The following is a 14396-nucleotide window of genomic DNA, read 5'->3' as shown; positions in this document are numbered from 1 at the left end:
AAAATATAACAAAAAGTAATAGAAAAATTTCTAGCGTTTCTCTAATATAAATTATATTTCTTTTTAAAATCTTGAATTACTAAAAAATTTGACCTTTAATGCAAAATTTAAATTAGCAATTCGTTATAAATTTTTATAGTATTTGTTTGATATTTATTGACTGTATTGGAAATTACGATATATTTTTCTTTGCAAACTTTTAAAAAACTTGTAATTTTACAGATTTCATATTGAATTTTATAAATCGCTATAGTATATATAACGATTTATATATAGTACATATAATATGTTAGTATAATTAGATATTTAGATAGTGCGTTTAATATAGGTTAAGTTTATGACGTGACTCTAAATAATTCTTATCGATTTTTCTTAAGTTTTCATTGATTTATTTGCATTTCATTTTCGTTTTTCATCTTCATCAATTATTTGCTTTACCTTGTGGCTACATTGATATGCTAGAAAGGACGACCTTGTTGCGAAATGATTTATTACGGTTGCTTTAGTCGGTAAGAAGAAAGCAACCGGTTTGCTTATTATATACGACATGTTTTTATACCGAATTTATTGGAAATTTCTTGAATTTTTTAATGACTTTATAATTATTAATTTTAATAATTTTAATTTTAATATTAACTTTTTTTAATAATTTTTTTCCGATTCGTTTTATTTTTGACATCCCAATAATTATTAGCGTAGTGATAGGATTTGTCAGGGAGATATAGCAGCTAACTTCACAGGAATAAGGAAAACTGAATTCCGATAGTCGTGTATCGATATCGAATCAGAAAACGATATCTGTTTCTTTATATTATGAAGATATCTATATACAATCCAAGTTGTAATTAGAAATCTCTTTTATATACATACCTTTTCATGTATATATAAATATTTATATATTTATATGTATTATTTACATGTTATATTGATTCTTAATTTCTCTTTAGATACATTACACGTTTTATTTTTCTAAAGTAAATTTCTCTAAAAATTTTTTAAAATTAATTTTTGAAAAATACTTTTATATTTTTAAAAATTGCAAAAATGAAAAATATAAAATCTATTATGCTATTGATAATTAATATATATTTAAAATGATATCTTCTAATATCAATCTCTATTCATATGATATACAACTTGATATATAATTTAAATATATATAACTAAAAATTAATCTTATATTATTGGTTTTAAACTTAATTCTAATCTTAATTCTATAATAATTCAAGATTGTCTTCTAATGTGAACATCACATTAAAGTATAAAAAATTTCTCAAGATATCTATATCGTAGGGATTAAAAATATATAAAAATGTGAAAAAAAAAGCGAGTGTTATCGCACTTTTCCGTTTCAACTTTAAAATCATCCTGTTCGTACGGTTCTCTTCGTCGAGGGCATTCCAGAAACGTCCCCCTCCCCCTTTCTTTCTCTCCTCTCCAACTCTCTGAACGTTGTTGCACGCTGCGCGGAAGATTAAAGTCGCGGCGCGTCGGGAAGCGTGTTAACAGGCGGAAGACGTGCGAACGTAACGCGAAGTCGCGATGGGGCCGCGATTCTACGAGAGGATCGGTGCCGGTAAGGAGCCTGTAATGCGAAATAATGGGTATCCACCCACTCGATGAAAATTACACGAGACGTGGCCCCTCAAAGTATCGGCCGATTCTTCCCCTTCTCGAGGATATATCTTGAAAGGTTTGTGAAAATAAATAAAAATAAGAGGAGAAAAAGAAAAAGAAGAAGAAGAAGAAGGGAAAGAACGAGATGGCGCGCGTGGGGAACCTGAAGTTCTAAGGGATAATTGTTTAGCAGGCGCGAATGCTGTAATTAAAAAATGATGCAGATTCGAGATATTATATCGATATGAAGTTGCAAGATGACGCGAGGCTGGCACAGGTGGTGCTTTTTCGCATCTGTTCCAGGGAACATCGATTCGAAATATAGAATAAATGGATGAGAGGATGAGAGAGTGGTTCGGTTTTTGCATAATTTCGAGGAGAAATTAGATGTTATTTCGAGCAGATATGATATTTGTCGAAAATAGAAACTTTTTAAAAGTATTTTAATATTTTTTTATCGACCATTTACTTTTCCTTTCACTCTTACTTTTCCTTTTGATTAATTTAATTTTTTTAATTAAAGAATAAAAATATAGACTAGTAAATAAATTGCTTGAATTAAATTGCTTGAATTGAAGAAAAAAAAAAGAAAAAATAGAGGGAAGCAGATTAAAAAGAGAAAAGAAAGAAGAGTAAAAGATTCGAAGGGAGGGGAAACCCTGAATCTGACCAGGTGCGCGAAACAGCGCGTACGTGCCCCCATTGGGTTGTGTCTGGCCATTTAACCGGATCTGCTTATGAAAATTAATTGACATATCGATCGACGTCGATACGTGTGCACGTACCGTGCACCAGGCTTCTCGTCCCGTAATCTATAAAACCAAAACGAGGCCATACCAAACATAATATTTCTTTCCTCTTCCCACATTCGAAGCCAATCGAACGAGTTAAAAATAAGATAAAAAGGAGAAAAAGTAGAGGAGATAAATAAAAACTGAAAACAGAAGAAGAAGAAGAAGAACAAAGAAAAATGTTCGAAGCCGGAGATTAATTAAATTTGATGTCTCGTAAAAATGGAGCAAAATGATTGGCAGAATAACGATCACCCTGTTGGGACACAGTGAGTGGATGTAACGCGACCTTTAATCGCCTTCTCAAATCAACGAGAACGAGCATCGAACGCGTTATGCTTTCGTGACGCGCGAGTCAACACGATAAACCTTTCTCGTTGTAATTAATTCACACCTACGGATCATTCTTAGGTAAAATCTTCACCATTGAAGCCGGTCGTGCGGGAAACGAAAAATCGGGAAGGTGGCCCTCGTCGAATGAAATTCAACGTGGCGGGGGGAACGATGATAAAAATAATTGCATCGATGTCCGTTCTTATATTCCGATCTCGTTTACATTGTTTATCGAGGTTTCACGCGGCTCACGCACGTGGTGTACGCGCGGGGACAAATATGTCGGACGATGTGCACCACGGTCACGATTAGGAACGAACGGTTCAGATAATATAATAACGAAAAAAATCCATGTAGATATAAAAATAAATAGTCGGGGAACGGAGAGCCCGACGTGCCACACGCAGAGACCACGCGAGACGTGTTTATAGTAATGAGCCTTGTCGTTATTTGTCCAGCGAAAGGGATTTATCGAGATACCTCGTGAGATCTTGTTGCTCGATCTTCTTCTTCTTCTTCTTCTTCTTCTTCGTCGCCGTCGTCGTCGTCGTGGAGGTGGAAGTTGCCTTCTTCTTTCCTTCTTTCCTTCCTCTAATCTTTTCTCTCTCGCATTTTCACCGTGTCTCCCTCTTGTTTCCTCTTCGTCGCCCGTTTTCTTTCCTCTCGCGAGACGGCTATTCAATTCTCCTGCGGCTTTTCAACCGATCCACTCGTATGAAAGGTTCGTGTCGTACCGAGTATTACTCGAATTGAAAAATGTACGGAGAGATCCTCGAGGGGATGCCTTCGATCTTTATACGATTTTAAATGAAAGGAGAATTTACTACATTATCGGGACTCGCGTTAATGAGTTGGTGGATTTTTTTAAACACCGCTGTTGGTCCAACCGTTATAAGTTTCAGAAATCTAACGCAAGATACACGTTGACGAATAAGTTAAAGAATTTCTCTTCGTTGGATCTAATTCTTCGAGTGAATGAAAAAATCAACAAGTTGATTTCACATCATTTATACATTTTTTCACTCCTTCGATTGAATTTGACCATTGTTAAAATTACAATATCGCTTATTTATAATTCTTAATTATAACTTAAAACTAAACTTAATTTAAGGAAATTTCTAGAACGACAAGGATCTCACCAAGTATCCGTTTTACCGTTCCTCTCCATCCACTATGGTTCCGTGATCGCGCACGCCTCGCGTTTTCGCATTTTCTTCGTCTCCCTCCCCAACCCCCATCGACCGCCCCCTTCATTCTCCCCCTCGAAACACACAAATCATCTGAATCGTCACGCATTAAGAGCGTATTACAGTGATTGGAAAGTGATAACCGTAATAACCAGGCTAGGGAATACCCGGTGTATGGCCGGGCTGAGGAGGCGTCGACCGATCAAGGAATCAGCTTTAAATCGCCGATAATTTCTTTCTCCGTCCTCGTCTGTCGGCCAAGGGACGTGCCGTGGGTATCGAGTGCCGGCCAGGTACCGGGTGATCGGCTCGTAAAATTTTGTGACATCCAAATTATCCAAATGCAAATGTCTCCTTATTGGCCCTTAACGAATCGTAAACCTCTACTTCCGACCTATTATTAGATTTGAATAACCGAAACTTTTAATAAAAAGAACACGTGCGTTCAAAATCGCGCATTTTTGATAAATCTAATAATCCTTTTATCTTTGTCTGATCTAAATAGCATATATTTATTCGCCCTTCTTGACAAAAATGTCCCACCTATCGTTTCTTCATTTTTCATCACCAAAGTTTCACGCCAATGTAAGTTTTTCACTAACTTGAAATGGAGAAGCATCCGATTAATAGTCGGTCAAATTCTTCCAATTATTCCCAGGCCAAATGATGATGGATAACCAAGCGTAAAAATTTGTAAACGCGTACTATTCGCTAAAATGTGAGCACGGCGTGTAACTTCCGCATGCGCGCAACCAGATACAAATCACCGGAATTGTCACACATTACGGGCGTATTACAGTGATTCGTTCGGAGATAGGGTTAATAACGAGGGGAAGAAAGTACATGTGTATAGGGGGCAGGCGGCAAGGCGTCGACCGTGCAGAAAATCATCTTTAAACCGCCGATAATTTCTTGCTTCTTTGTTTTTTTTCTTGCCTTCGGGGTCCACGGTGAGGTGATTCGACGGGGGCTTGGAGATAGAAAGAGAGAGGGAGGGAGGACGGAAAAGGGGAAGAGGAGGAGGATGAGGAACGAGGCGTATGGTGGCGCAAGTATATCGGCAGGTACGAGGGTCACGAGCGGGCTCGTTCAGGGCCCCAGCCACGGTGTGATCTTATTATACCGCAAACCGATGATGACCGTGTTTAGGTGTTGGCTTGCCAGATTTAAGAATACACCGGCCACCTTATTCTCTTTCTCTCTGCATCGACGATTATGGTAACGAGGCCTCTTTAGTCACGTTGACGTACACCTTATTCGCTTGTTCGCGTTCACGCTTGTGCGCTATTTTATACGCCGCTTTTACACGGCCGATCATCCTATATACGTGGAGAAGCGGTTTTATATCGTGCCTCCTTATTGAAACTTTGCGGTTACCACGGACGGCGAGGCCTGGTTGCCTCGGGAACTGTCAAAAAGCGTTAGACACGCCATCGAACGAGGGGGGGCTTTCGATTCTTTCGTTTCCATCCAGGATCCCCTATTTTGGTCGTGGAATTAAATTATACCGCGCCGGGGAGAAACCACAGGTTTATGAGATTTTCAGAGCCTGTATCGCGGAGAAAAAAGGCGAAAGTAATTTCCAGAGATGCTGACACCGTCCAAGGTTCGATCTTTCGATCTTTTTCCAAAGGATCATATCTCTGAATGGAGCGAACGAAGGAAACGAAATGTGTAGCTCGTCGAAGTAGCTGATATTCCATTGTGTTGTTTCGAGAGGAAAGATTGGACGAATATCGATATAGATCGTACAGGGACGGAGACTGTCGGTTATCGGGGAACGGATCGTGTGTCTGTTTGCGCATGAGAATAAATTAAAAAAAAAAAAATTGATTCGCACGGAAATCAGACTCGCGCAGACAAAGGGGCATGCTGGTGGCTTCACGAAAAAAGGGGAGCCTCTGTAATTAACGGTGCAAAAACTAACCAAAGACTTAACCTTAAAGAAAAATATTCTGAATCGATTCTTTCGGAATATTATATTCCTCGACAATGCCACTTTCACTTTGAAATTTATTTTTTACTCTGCTATTTTACCCTATCACAACGATCCCTGTCTAAAAATTCAAAATTGTATCGTACAACAATAATAGATAACTTGGGTAGTTGTCGAATTGAATTTAAAAGTGTCGAAATTTCGAATGTTTGGTCCCTACCTAACCTCAAAACGTATAATAGAAGATTAAAGCTGGAAGTAGCGTCTTTATATGTCGTAATTTGTTTGAAAAAAATTCGATGTACGGCGAAGACGACGGGTACCGTGAGATTTCTCACGAATTGTCGAGGCATCGTGGGGTTGGCTTTGGCCAAGGGTGGAGGAGGCCGTTCTACCAAGTTGCAGGTACGCGCAGACGCGTTAATGGCCGCGAGAGGGCCGGGGCTTCGATGTCATTTCTTGTTTGCGATGTGTTGTTGCCGGTGTGAGATATATCGGGCCTAATGACAGACCGCGCCGTGCCGCCGTACGCGATCCTCACACCCCGATTCGCAACTTTTTATTTCGATTCGCGATTCTCCTCGCCCTTTTTCCCAACCACGCCGAAGGCAACGCGATTTTTCATCGCTTTTCATCGCGACATTTGATCGAGAACGGTTGCCCCTCGCATGGTGGGGAATTTTATAGGGAATTTTTTTTGTCAGTGATATTTTAATCGTTCCACGGAGATAATTAATTTCCAGCGAATCGGAATAGCTTTTTCCCTTTTGTTTCGTTTGGAATTTCATCTGGATACGTTTTATCAAAAATGAAAAGAGAAATGGAAGATAAATTATATAATATGGAAGGATTTTTAAGAAGGAATTAAAATACCTTTGTTTGTTGCACGAGATTAATTTTAATACATATAATAGAACTTACGATGTAAATGTGAGAAAGTATTTTGGAAAGCAGAAAAAATTTATGATATAGTTATCATTATCTTATTGCAGACCAGATTTTTTGATAGTAATACGTTTATGACAATTGCGCGATAAGGCTAGTGAAAAATTTATTCTCGTATAAAATGTATGTATACGAAAATAACAAGTAAAGTATGATTCAAATAAAGTTACAAAGTTATAATATCAGAAATTGCATTGATTTAAAGATGATTTAGAGATTGCACGGATACGAAATATATGACAGGCTGATAATAAAAATTATTATTATTTTTCATTGTTAGCGCACAAATGTGCTCTTACATTACATCGTAAATAATATCTACAATTTTTCTTTACATTTGAATTTAAAATGATCTCGACCACGGTAGAAATTTCATCAGAAATAGAAATAGAAAGAAAAATAAAAAGAAAAATATAACGCTATCGATCTCTTACATTCCCGTCGTCCATGAATCCAACTTGATTCTGCAGAATCGAAAAGGAAAAAAGAAAAATTTCGAAGCAAGGATATATCGAAGATTCATCGATCTTCGTGTTCCTCGTTGGTTGAGAATATTTCATTGACAAAATCGTGTATTTTTGCCAGGTTGTCGAGAAGAAAGGCCCCGTTGGAAGATCGTATATCGCGCGAAAGATGGTGGTAGTGGTGGTGGTGGTGATGGTGGTGGTGGTAGGTTTCCTCGTGTGTAAAGCGGGTACGAGACCGACGTCTCGCCGGGCTCTTGCCATTTTCCAAGCTGGCTGCTTTATTATTGGCACGGAGCCTTAAATCTCGTAGGCGCTCGTAGGCCGTGCTCGTCGAAGCCTCCTCTCCTTGGCAGTCGAGTTGTTGCCGGCTATAATACATTATGCCTACCTAAGGCTGTTAGTGGCCACCTCGTGCTGGCGCGTTAAGTTATTAGAGAATCAATTACTCCTTGCTATTGTTTATGACGGCCCAAGGGTCTGACGCGCCCTCCCTCTCCCCCTCTTCATCCCCCACGTAGTGTCTCGTCCTCTTCGTCCTGGCTACGTTATCCATCCTTTTTTCTCCTTTTCTTTTTCTCTCTTTCTCCCTTTCTTCCTTCCTTCCTTCCTTCCTTCTTTCTTTCTTTCTTTTTCCAACCAAGCTTCGTTCTCGTTTCGGTCCCTTCCCTTCTCTCCGGTCGTTCATCGTACTGTCGGCGCTCTTCCGACCATCTAAACAGGCCTCGTTTGTAGCCCGCGTCGTCGTTTGAAAGAGTTACCATCGCCGGCCTGTTCCCCTAACGAACGAACGTTCATCACGCTTCGTTGCCGTGACAATCGAGAAACGTCATGTGCCTTCCTTCTTGAAAAGGAAAAAGGTCATTGATTGTGCGCTGTTCGTGTCGAGTGATTTTGAGCAAGTTTCACCAGCTTTTCAGATAATAGACAACGTATCTTTTTAATTTTAATGGACGTATCTTTTTAATTTTGTAAAAAAAGAAAGAAAAAAAGATAAGAAACGTAAAATTCAAAATACTCCTTAGATGCTTCCACGTTTATTCAAATACTTTCAAGAGAATTGAAACTTTTACGTGAAACAAACTCAATCTCGAATCCAACAATAATCGGAATTAACGAATTCTCGATCTAGGATACACATTTCTCGCGTAACGTTATCACGCGAAAGAGAAAGAGAAAGAGAAAGAAAGAGCGGGAAAACGTTTTCGTGAGCGTGGACAGGCAGGATGGAAACAGGCTGCGTTTGCCCATTCGAGCGAAAAGACGAGGGCCTGCGATGGGTGGTCGATCGTGCATGAATGTTTCATGGCTCCTAACTATCCACGAAACATGATCGATGGCCGGTTAGCACTCCACTGCTCGGCCCTTCTTATGGCCGGGGCCCCATACGCCCTGTCTTCGTTCCGTACGTGTGATTACACAACGCGGACTCTCCGCCTCGTACGTGTCCCTCAACGGTGTGGTTGCACACGAGGCGTAGTTCATAAATACGCTGCCATTTGGCAGTAAATCTTGGTAGCCACCGAGAGAGCGGCCGAGAGGTGGTCTCTCTCGTCCTCGTCGGTTCTCCACGGCGTTCCTCGTTGTTAATTACCGTGTTTTAACACCTAGCCCCCACACCAGTTTTGCCCGTCAGCCTCCTGCCAGCCCCTCTATCTCTCCCTTTCTTTGTCTCTCTTTCCCTTTCTCTTTCTCTCTCTTTCCCCTCACCCTCCTCGCCGCGGAACGCCAGGGCCGTCTTCCAACGAGAAGTTCCTCTTCTCGTCTTGTTAGCCACCATCGACCACGAGGATCTAATGAGTGTCGTTGTTAAATTACACGGGACCCATTGCGTCCCGCGGTATTTCTTATCACGGGAGAGGAGAGAATATTGGTTTATTAGATCGAGATCTTCTTCTCTTTGGATTGGATTCCATGGAGTTCTTCTTTTTTGAATTGAGGATTTGTATATTTATATATTCAATGGAGATGGAGAGAAGATTCGAAGATCAACGGTTTGATAAAAGAGATAACTTTTTATGATCCCAATCTTTTATTAGTATCCAAGATAATAAGGTTAGAATAATGCTTTTTAAAAGAAGTTGACGCAAGGTGCTTCGAGTTTGGGGGTTGAAGGATTGGATGCGATCGGTATAGTTGCAATAGGTTTTCTCGAGGATCGGTAACAGGTAGGCAGAACAATCGATCGTCAGATCGATCACGGAATGCTCTCGACCGACCCTCGGGGCGACGAAATCACTCGTCCCAGAAGCGACCGCGCCCAATGGGAGCTCGAATTTCAGCATTTTTCGAAGCAGCCTGTCGGCCCACCGTTAATTATACATTTGGCAGATATTACTGCTACCAGTTCCTCGTAAATCCCTACCGAAACCCGCGACGACCTATCCCTCGAACACGTTCGGACCAGTCTCGAACAGTTGCATGCAATGCGTTAATTTCATTTTCTTTTTTACGCCTCTCGTTTCTGTCAAACTCGTATATTATTCAGCTCGAGAGATATTAAGATTCCCCGTTTTGCTCTATTTATTGCTCCACACTTTAAAATATCGTCGCCAATCCCTTTCTTTTTCTTTTTTTTTTGAAGACCGTACGAAAAAATTGGGGGAAAAGGTTAAAATAAGAAGGAGATTATGAAATACATACAATAAGAAAACTATTATAATGACTAGTATCTTTCTTAATAATAATTTTATCCTTAACAATTATCTCTTCGATTATCTCATACAACTTTTAACAATTGAAATAACATCATGATTTTATTATTCCTATATGCAACTCTTCCAAATTTCCCTCATCACCTCTTCAACTAGAAACAATACTACAGAATCCTTGCGATTTGTAATTTCAACCATTTCCTGCCCCCCCTTTATGTATCGAAACAACAAACGATGCGGTAAAAGAGAAAAGAGAAAAAGGAGAAAAAAGAACCCTAGATAGAAATTCAACGTTCTCCCCGGACAGCGTGCTACCCCGTAGCACTATAAATCAAGTCCGGCCAGTGTCTCGTTAGCTATATGCAACACATTCGCGATGGCGCATATCCGACGGATAATAACCGTGCATCCTGTATCTCTAATTGCGGCGGCAGAGGTGGTGCACGGTGGCGGTGGTGGCCTAGGAATGGCCCTCCTTGCCGCGGTTCCTCCTCCTTCGGGACCGGATAACAGATAAAGATCGGCGAAAGCACGGAACGAGCCGGGGTTGTTGGCCAGCTACGGACGTTTAACCTCGGCCACGGGGAGGACGGGCGGTTTCAGCCGGCAGAAAATACGACAGAGGCCGGGGAATTAATATAACGCCTGTGCTCGAATACGAATGGCGGTTACGCAATTATCGGTTAAACCCACAAATTGAATATGGAATAATGGAACCCCTGGCCCAGTGTTCCCCAACCAATGGGAAGAACAATTGCGTGCACAATTGGAAATATATAGAGGGAGAGCTTCTTCTCAAACGTGATTATTCGTTATCCTTAAGTATTTAATATTGCATCGAACGGTTAAGGAAGAGTGTTACCGATGATACGGATTTCCGGAAAAATCGGAGTTTATCCGTATGAGTTGGCGTTGGAGATCTCTCTGGGTATCGTATCGATAGCGGGTGTCGTCGTCTTGGTACGCTGGCGCGCGAGAAGGAGGGCGTGACGTATGGTACCCCGGGGTCCTACGATACGAAAGCGTCTCTCCCCAAACAGCACCACCACCGTGGCTGCTTATATTATTACCGGCATACATATTTATGCGTGGAACACGCAAGAATCGGTGGAGGTGGAAAGAGGTGAAGGAAGAAGGAGGAGGAGGAGGAGGAGAACTGGGAGAAGAAGAAGAAGAAGAAGAAGGAGAAGGAGAAAAAGGTCTCGACGAGGCAGACAAGGAAACGAAGAGGGAACAGAGTGAGGAATGCACGAGAGAGGACGCCTCACGTTGGCTCGGTTGAGTTAGTTATTACTGAATCAATTACCCGTTCGTATTTATAGAGTGTAGCGTGTTTCTTTTCTGTTTCTCTCCACTCTCTTGCCACTCTCTCGACCCCTTCTTGTGCCCTCCACGCATGCCCCCACTCTTCTTCCTCCTCTTCTTCTTCTTCTTCTTCTTCTTCTTCCTCCTCTTATCCTGACGTTGTCTTCCCGCGCGCGAGTCTTCGACCGGATCGAGAAGAATCTTTGCCCGCGACCACGGCCAAGATTGTATCGAGATACCACCGGAAATTCACGGCGCCCCCTGGAAATATACGGCATCCATCCCTCTGCTCAACAACGAGAGCTTTTTTTCTTCTTTTTTTTCTTTGCTGCATCCTCCTTTTCAAATAGAAGAGAATTTTATCCCTTCTTTTTTCAAAGAAGATCACGATTTATTGATCACTTCTTTTTTTACAAATAATAAGTTTTTAATAAGAACGAGAATTTCAATCGAAGTCTCGCCTGATCTTGAAATCTTGTATTTCGCGGATAAAAGGTGAATTACGTATTACGAGCACGTAATTTGGTTATGAGTGGCTGATAATAATATGGGCATAAAAGGAGTAGGCATTTCAATCGGGATACGTAAAAATTGGCAGAGGCGCGAATGATGCATCCGTCGAACATAATACGTATTTTCAGGCAATGTCAGTAACCCTGCGCATGCCTGGACGAATCATCCACTTGCACGTTCGCGCTATCAAACTATCCTATTTTCAGCCACGTTTATCTACCATTCACTCTTCCATCCCGACCGAGCGCGTCGTTTAATAACTATCTATCGGCCGTTCGTGTCAAAACCGTTCGTTTTATCGTCCATTTCGAAGATCGGCCCCTTGATTTATCGCGACTGTCGCGAGGTTATTTGAATCGACGCTTGGATCCAGAAAATCCGCTGACAGAATGGATCCGTCCCGTTGCGGGGCCCGATGGTGGGTCGCCAACGGGGCCAACGTTGGCAAAACAATTACCACGCCTCTCTCTCGCGCCTCTCGAGTAAGCAGGTAGCCGGCTATTTACGACTATTGCCTCTTTCTTGCTGGCTCGTTTCATTACCGATGCATTGCCGGATGCCAATAGCACCGGTCCCCAAAGTCACGCGACCATAATGCCAGAACTCGTAAATAGGAAACGAGCGCCATTGTGATCCTCGCCACGATCGCTGTCAAGTCGTCATCGTCCAACGGGGAATTGGATTTCGTATTGGATCGAGAAACGATCGCTTGCGAATTTCTTTGTTCGGTTAATTACGTTTTATCTATTATTCTAAAAGTCTAAAGTCTAAAAATCGTCTACAGGATGGAGCTTGATTGGTGAATCGGAACGAATTGGTATCGTTTGTTATAATTTTAAGTCGGTAGGAGGGAATATTATCCAGTTATTAAGTATGTAAAATATCCTTAGATTTTTAATCGAGGATACAAGGACGTTTGTAATAGGATTGATTAATAGGAAAAGGGGAAATGATTCGAGTTTCGACACGTGGTAATCGGAGAATATAGATCAAAATTAGCATTTTCAATTTAGCGTGGGGATTATTTCGAGAAAATTGGCTGGAGACTTTGCATCTAACGCATCGCGTTGGAAATTAAACGGAGGGGAAGGCTGTAACTTCTCCCCGCTGTATAACCGGGTAATTTGTTTTGGATTTATTTTTCATGGCTTGGACGTCGGAATAGACGATCGTTGATCGGTATGCATTTCACGGGGATGGCGTCCGTCTAGAATTCCACTGGAAATCGAAAGAGTTTGTTAAATTTATTATCACGACGCGATCAATTGTTTCTCTCTCGCGTTCGATCTTAGTTTTCTCGTTGTCGATTCGATATTGGGGATAGTAACAGGTTCCGGATCGTGGAAATAAACTCGTGGAGGATGCGAACGACTCCCGTTTCACGGGACCCTGCTACGACTACTCCCACGTCGTCAGACACGAAAGAGACCACCCCCAAATTATGGAACCCAATAGCGACCACTCTTGTGTCGTATAACCTAATATCGACCCCCCAAAATATCGTAAAACACGATATTATTTAATTAACATCTATTCGAAGGTATTTTGTCACGGTGACCGGTGTTCGTTAAGATTATTAAGATGAGTTTAATGATACAAATTAAAAAAAAGAGTAGGAATGTAAAATACCGAGACAGCGTAGAGAATAATGATGCTTGATTGTCGGCAGGGAATATTTCATTACGCAAATGAAGAGTGTTAAAATCATTAACGTAGTGTACTTAAACAACGAAATGTAAAAACTTTGATAAATACGAAGGAGAATGATGTAACATCTAGGAGAGCGAAAACAGGAGCATCAATTTGTTTCGACACGATAATGAGGGGATCGTTAAGAAGAATAATGATCCGCGTGTGCCAGTTCTCCCTTCCACGTGTCTGTGCCCCTTTATTCGTCGTCCTTTCATCCTTTAATACACCATGAAAGGCGCATTATGGAATCGAAAACCAAAATCACAGATAATATACACCGTCGGCCACGTGCCGACGTAATGTACGCGTTGATGTTCACATGCTGCAAATTTCTTTCCGCATCGCAATATTCATAAAAATCTTCGCTATTTTATTTATTTCCCATCGCTCCGAAAATTATCCCTTGTTGTTTCAAAATCGTTAAACTCGCGCTTATTTCTATATCTCGTTTCTTTTCCTTCTTTTTTTTTCAAAAGCCAACGGATCGAATCGAGCAAGTTCGGCTGCCTTCGGCTTCCCTCGTATCACATCGGATCGCGACGAAGCAGATCGGCTCGGTTCGGCTCTGTTCGGCTCTATTTAACCGAATAGCGCGACCCAGATCTTCCTTCGGACCTGTTGTGTACCTGTTCTCGCCGCGACCCTCGTACGTCGTACGTGAGGACATACGACGTCGTTAATGCGTGCACGGAAGTTTTCCTCGTAACTGATACTTGTCTCCGTTCTCCAGTTACCACAGAGGAATGGTACCGCGCCAGGGTACCATGACCACCTCGGCCGTCGCATTCGTTGCGCTCGAACGTGCAATTTCGAGACGGGTGCCCCTTCTTTCCACCTTCGTCCGCTGCCCCCGATATCCACGGCGTCCTAACTACGAGACGTTTTCTCCTACCTCGTCTTGGGAATCGTCCAGACGAGTCTAGAAATAAGCAGTCTATGAAGCAATCGAAATCAATATC

The 14396-nt window shown here is 41.5% G+C and overlaps 1 protein-coding gene across 1 annotated transcript in view; it reads left to right on the top strand.

The window, feature by feature from the left end:
* Positions 1-14396, top strand: part of LOC107997574 (putative mediator of RNA polymerase II transcription subunit 26) — a 36805-nt gene that overhangs the window by 345 nt on the left and 22064 nt on the right. The window lies entirely within an intron of this gene.

The sequence above is a fragment of the Apis cerana genome, linkage group LG5 (assembly GCF_029169275.1).
Source record: "Apis cerana isolate GH-2021 linkage group LG5, AcerK_1.0, whole genome shotgun sequence".
Lineage (NCBI taxonomy): Eukaryota > Metazoa > Arthropoda > Insecta > Hymenoptera > Apidae > Apis > Apis cerana.
Note: the sequence above shows the minus strand (reverse complement) of the source record. Positions and strands in the feature narration are given on the sequence as shown.